General features: G+C 41.4%; 1 non-coding gene across 1 annotated transcript; it reads left to right on the top strand.

Moving 5' to 3' along the window:
- Positions 1 to 2379: 2379 nt before the first annotated feature.
- LOC144222669 (U6 spliceosomal RNA) lies at positions 2380 to 2486 on the top strand. Its single transcript, XR_013332457.1, has one exon. It is a non-coding gene; the product is annotated as a U6 spliceosomal RNA (small nuclear RNA).
- Positions 2487 to 6337: the final 3851 nt, after the last annotated feature.

Raw genomic sequence — 6337 nt, 5'->3', positions numbered from 1 at the left:
CTTAGGTAACTGCCAGAGGTAGAGTCAGGAAAAATGAAAAGACTCAGCAAAGGCACATAAACAGCAATAAGGTAAAGGAAAACCAAGAAATGCTCTCACTGGAGCTAACAGAGAACATTTTAAATACGCAGCGAGGTCACTGACAGTGTCAAATGCCAACACTCCAACAACACAGAATGAAGTCCACACTCCAAGCCATCTGAAAGAGTCTTGAAAAGATGGGAGTCCTGGGCCTGGTTCTGCAGCCCAGAGAATTTCAAAGAAACAGAAGCCCATCCCAGAGCTAAACGGGCTTCTCCCCTCTTATCACTGACAGACACCTGGGGCTGCCAGCTACACCACGGGCCTCATGCTGAAGTGCATCACCTGATGAGTCCCAGGAAATACCAACCCAAACAAACCGTTGCACAACACAGGGTCCTGTTCAACTTGAACTGTGGGAGAAGTGGCTCTCCACTCCAACTGTAGTTCAATATACAATCTGTCTGTTTCTAAAACCATATCCCTTTTAGAAGGACTTCATGGGCCTGCTCTCTTTACTTCTCCTGTCCTAGACAAATGAAAATCAGGTACATAAGGCTCCACTTCAGCTGCAGCCCTACATCCCTATAACTGACTGGTCATACTGCTACCAGAGTTATACTTCTCTCCTATCAAAAAGCCCCTAATTGTTTATATCATTTCTCTGCCTTGAAAATATCTAGTGCTGTGCACGGCCTACATTATTTCTTAGTCCTTTATAACACAGACTCAGCTCTCCACTCCAGCTTTGTTTCTCGCCCTAAACAACTGCCCATTCTCGCGAGCTTCCTACTTCATAACACTTGTCTTTCTTCTCCAGGAGAAAGAGACTTCCGTGAGTCTATTCCTTTTCATGCCTGTTGTCTTTCCAGAATACCTTTTCTCCCCTAGCTGACAAACTCTTACCAACTTCAAGATTCGACTCAAATACCAATTCTGCTGTCAAGCCTTCCCTATCACCCACCATTCTGCCCCTAGTAATCCCTCCACCTCTGCTCTCACAATACTTTGTTCCTAACTTTATAAACAAAACCAGGTAGATAGATAGAGGGGATAGATATCCCCATTGGACTGTGCGTAGGACGACAATCCCTCGGTGACAAGGATTGTCATTAATCTTTATATTCTCAATGCCTTGGATAGGCAAAAGGTTCTTAATTAAAGGAAGGAAGTGTGGGGGAAGGCACCTCAGTTGGTGGAGCATGTGACTTTTTTTTTTTTTTTTAAGTTTATTGAGAGACAGACAAAGCACAAGCAGGGTAGGGCAGAGAGAGAGGGAGACACAGAATCTGAAGCAGGTTCCAGGCTCTGAGCTACCAACATAGAGCTCAACATGGGGCTCGAACCCACAAACCATAAGATCATGACCTGAGCTGAAATCAGACACTTAACTGACCGACTGAGCCGCCCAGGTGCCCCACATGTGACTCTTGATCTTGAAGTTGAGTTCAAGCCCCACACTGGGTGTACAGATTACTTAAAAAATAAAATCTTAAAAAAAAAAAAAAAAAAGAGGATGCCTGGGCAGCTTGGTCCACTGAGCATCCGACTCTTGATTTTGGCTCAGGTTATGATCCCAGGTTATGGGATCAAGTCCTGCATCAGGCTGCATGCTGAGCATGGAGCCTGCCTAAGATTCTCTCTCTTTCCCTCTGCCCCTCGCCCCTGCTCTCTCTTGCTCTCTCTCTCTCTAAAAAATAAATAAAACTTTTAAAAATTAAAAACAGCAAAAAGAAAAGAAGAAAGATATGGGGGCTTTCAGAGAAAGAGACAAGAAGCATGGAACATTATCAGGGAATAAACCAGTTAGTTGATAACAAATTATAAAAACCCATTTTCCAAATCAAAGGATTTCAAGATATATCAAACCAGGAAGTCTACAAGGTTCCTGCCACTCCACAATGAGCAAAAGATGCTGTCTGGCAACTGATATTCATCCAGAGGGTCCATGCCCACAGTTGTTGTAATGAATAATACATACAATTAGAACTATAGCCTGGCTTTTCTCCAGGAAAACAGCCAAAAGAAACTGTGACAGAATGATAGGGACAATGCTAATACTTACTTCAAAAAACACAAAACCATTATGAGGGAAAAATAATAATTTATGCTTTGTTAGCATATAGGCTCCCTCTTTGAGAGTGAGACATGGTGTAAAACTCATCTGCTGTTTTAACAAAAAACACAGAACTACCCCACACATTTGGAAGTCCAGAGTGTTGATCATTATGCCATGGAATCTCATATTCCCCACACATTTCAAATCAGCAGCAATAGAAGCCAACCCCAATTGAACTTGTACTGATAACCCTTTCCAGCCCAGTAACATGCAATAAGCCTAAAAAATACACAATTAAGGTGCTTGCTTTGGCAGCACATGTACTAAAATTTGAACAATACAGAGAAGATTAGCGTGGCACCTGTTCAAGGAAGACACACAAAATCGTGAAGTGTGCCACTGATGGTAGGTATACTCGTGGTGAACACAGCACAATGTATAAATCTGTCAAATCACTAAGTTGTACACCTGAAACTAATGTAACATTGCATGTCAACTATACTCAGATAAAAAGAAAAAATAAAAATTATTTTTAAAAAGCTAAATATAGGAGCAACTGGCTGGCTCATTTGGTAGAGCACGCAACGCTTGATCTCAGGGTTGTGAGTGCAAGCCCCAGACTGGGTGTAAAGATTACTTGAAAAAATAAGTTTTTTTGAAACAGCTAAACACAAACACACACATACACACACACACACAATTAAGGAAGGCATAAACTTTAATAGTACAAAAACCGTCATGCATCCAAAAACTACAGGAGTTACTGACGGTCTACGTAGGTGCCTAGTGCTATAAAAGATGTTGACAGGCTTCACCCCAGAAATATGCAGATTCTCAGATTCCTTGCACAGGAGAGAATCACCCCATTGTGATAGGTTTGCTTGAGGGCTCTGGGAATGGGAGGGGTAGACAGTTCTCACTGTGGAGGATGCAATCCTGTCCATCGGTGACTCAAGCCATTTTCCACTATCCTGGCTGTGCTGTCAACACACACATTTTTATTGACCACCCTGCACACAAAAAGTTGCACACATGTGCCTTTCTTCTCTCAGTCCTCAAGCTAATTTCCAAGCACCCCAGTCTATCATCAGTTAGAAAGCCTACATTGTCTACTCCAGGATGTCAACTCCAACTCAGAACCAAGACTGTACTCTCATCAAGTCTATAATTCTACCCTAAGGCTGTCAGTTCCACGTAACAGAAACCAATTTGCACTTGACTGCAATATGTTGACTTAAAACACAGCACCAGCTCCATTTCTCCCAGAGACAGTCACCTACTGCAAGCAAGGATGACAACATAGTAGTTTGTGAACCAATCCTATCAGACTAACCTGGCCCAATTTCCTAGCTCAGTAACAGCAAGAAAAGAAAAAGAATAGCAAACTTGGACTGATCTGGGGTTCTAATGCAGGATTTCTGTACAGTAATGATTAAGTCATTCTTGGTATTGCAGTTTCCTCATCAACACAGGTGGATCTCTCAGTGCAAGAGGAAAAGGTACTAGGGTTGGGAGGATTGGTGAAGCCATTTAAATGCCTGGAGTTGCTAGGAGAAAAGTTTCAGAATAAAACAGTGCAGTGATGAGATGAGGACATGTGGGAGCTGCCGACTAAGTGAAAGAGATACTTGGCACCTGTCCCGTGATGAAATTAACTGCACAGTGAAATATATGAACCAGCTGGCCACTGAGCCTGAAGACAGTGCTATCCCTAGAGTGCAAGGGGCCAAGAGCTATCAGTGGGGTATTCAAAGTGTCACAGGTAATTTCAGTAGCTTTTAAAACTGCAATAAAATTAAAAACCAACATCCAGTTTTGAACATGTTTTAGGACCAGTAATTCTACTTCTAGAGACCCATCCTAAAAGGATCATCAGAAATGCACAGAAAATCTTATTTACAAAGATGTGGATTATCACAGTATAGCAGTAAAAAATTAAAAACACACATGTCCCACAAGTGGGAACTGTTAAATAAATGATCCTTTCATTTGAGGAAATTCCATAAGCTGTTAAGAAATGATTTAAACAAATAGTAAAGGCATAAAAAAATGCTCACAAAATAATAAAGAGCAAGAAAAAGAACTACATTACAATAATAACAAACATAAAAACACAACATTATGTATATATGGATAGGAAAATAGGGGACTCCTGGCTCAGTGGGTACAGCAGGCGACTCTTGATCTCAGGATTCTGAGTCTGAGCCCCCACACTGGGTGTAGAGATTACTTAAAAATAAAACCTTGAGGGGCGCCTGGGTGGCTTAGTCGGTTAAGCGTCCGACTTTCGCTTAGGTCATGATCTCGCGGTTCATGGGTTCAAGCCCCGCTTCGGGCTCTGTGCTGACTGCCATCTCAGAGCCTGGAGCCTATTTCAGTCTGCGACTCCTTCTCTCTCTGACCCTCCCCTGCTCACGCTGTCTCTCTCTCTCTCTCCTAGAAATAAATTTAAAAAAATATATATATATATATATCTATATAAAATAAAACCTTGAAAAGAAAAGAGAAAAGAAGAGAAAGGAAAAGAGAAAAGAGGAAAGAAAAGAAAAGAAAAAGATTAAATGGAAACACAAGTCATGAACAAATCTATATGTTGTAAGATTTTTGTGATTTTTTTGGTTTTTATTTTTCTATGCTTTCTATAAGGCCAAAATAGTCATCTATTTAATGGCAGAAGAAAAAAATCTAAGTTTTTTTTTTTTTCCCCTGAGATTCTTTATTAGCCACATTGAAGAGGGGGAAAAAATTCCCCCCAAGAAGGCCAATCTCTGAAGGGTACATGTCAGGATGTGAGGCCTTCTCCTGCTTGCCCAGGCTGGCCTACTCAGTGAAGTCCAAAGTAAAGCCGTAAGAGAATGAGAAAGAGGGCTTGATAAATACCTCAGAGCTAAGAACCCAAACCGAGTGTGTGCCTTGTCAGTGGTCATCTTGTTCACTTGCTCAATGTTGCCGCTGCCCAAACATACTTGGAACCCCTCATTTGGAACTGCCTCCAGACTAGTAACACCATCTTCCCAATGTCTTCCAGGGTAGTACATTTTCATTCTTTGAGATTGGATTTAATGTTTCAAAATAGCCTAAGTCTTAGATAATATTATTTTTTGACCAAAAATTAAGTAGGACTATAAAACAACAGTCATTTCTTAAGGGAGTCATAATCTGGGGGTGAAGAGAGAAACCACAAAAAGGGTTTGGCCAATGTACACAGCACAAGCACCAATATCAGAGTATTGTGGGAGTTTAATCCTCTACGGTGACTACTGAAGGACATTTGGATACATGAGCTTAGTTCAATTCTTCAAATGTCCTTTTATGCTTAACATGTGCTGGGGGAAGAAGATACAAGAAGAAAGGAGTCTAGTTCCCACTTTTAGCAACAGTATAAAAAAACATCTCCTGGGCTCTGACTCTGTGTCAGATGTTACACATGCTATTGCATGTAAAATCTTCATAACACTTTGTGAGGTAAGTTGTATTATCATTCCCTCTTTTACAAATGAGAAAACTGAGGCTTACAGAAGTTACAGGAAACTTGCCAAAGAAGTAAATACTAGGAAGAAATAACTATAGTTATTATTAATAACTATAAGCATGCTCTAAAATAAGTACCTTTCAAGTGCTATGGCAACACAGATGAGGAAAAAAGAACTCTATCTCAAAATACAAAAGGAAGAAGAAAAAGAAAGAAAAGCGAGAGAAAGCAAGGAAAGGAAAGGAAACTATGGGGGCAGTGAGACTGAGCTAAGGCATTGAAAGACGAGGAGATGTTTGGTACAAAGAGAGAAGGATAATGGTATTCCAGGCAAAGGCAACAAAACAGTATGTGCAGAGTGAAAAGAAGGGTGAAAGTATGTAAGTCAAGGTATATTTGTTTGGGGGTGGGGGTTTCTGGTTTTATTTTAGAGAGAGAGAGCACATACGTGCACAAATGAGGTGGGGGGGAGGGGAGAGGGACAGGGAGAGGGAGAGGGAGAGGGGGAGAGAGAGAGAGAGAGAGATAGAGAGAGAGAGAGAGAGAGAGAGAGAGAGAGAATTCTAAGCAGGTTCCACGCTCAGTGCAGAACCTGAGACGGGGCTTGATTCCGCAACCCTGGGTGATCATGACGTGAGCTGAAATCAAGAGTTGGACACTCAACCAATTGAGCTACTCAAGTACTCAGAGATATACTTGATTTTTTTAAAACCGGTCATTATCAGGGCATGTGGGTGGCTCAGTTAAGCATCTGACTTCAGCTCAGGTCATGATCTCTTCGTGAG

Source organism: Crocuta crocuta, unplaced genomic scaffold (assembly GCF_008692635.1).
Source record: "Crocuta crocuta isolate KB4526 unplaced genomic scaffold, BGI_CrCroc_1.0 scaffold303, whole genome shotgun sequence".
In the NCBI taxonomy this organism is placed as follows: domain Eukaryota; kingdom Metazoa; phylum Chordata; class Mammalia; order Carnivora; family Hyaenidae; genus Crocuta; species Crocuta crocuta.
Note: the sequence above shows the minus strand (reverse complement) of the source record. Positions and strands in the feature narration are given on the sequence as shown.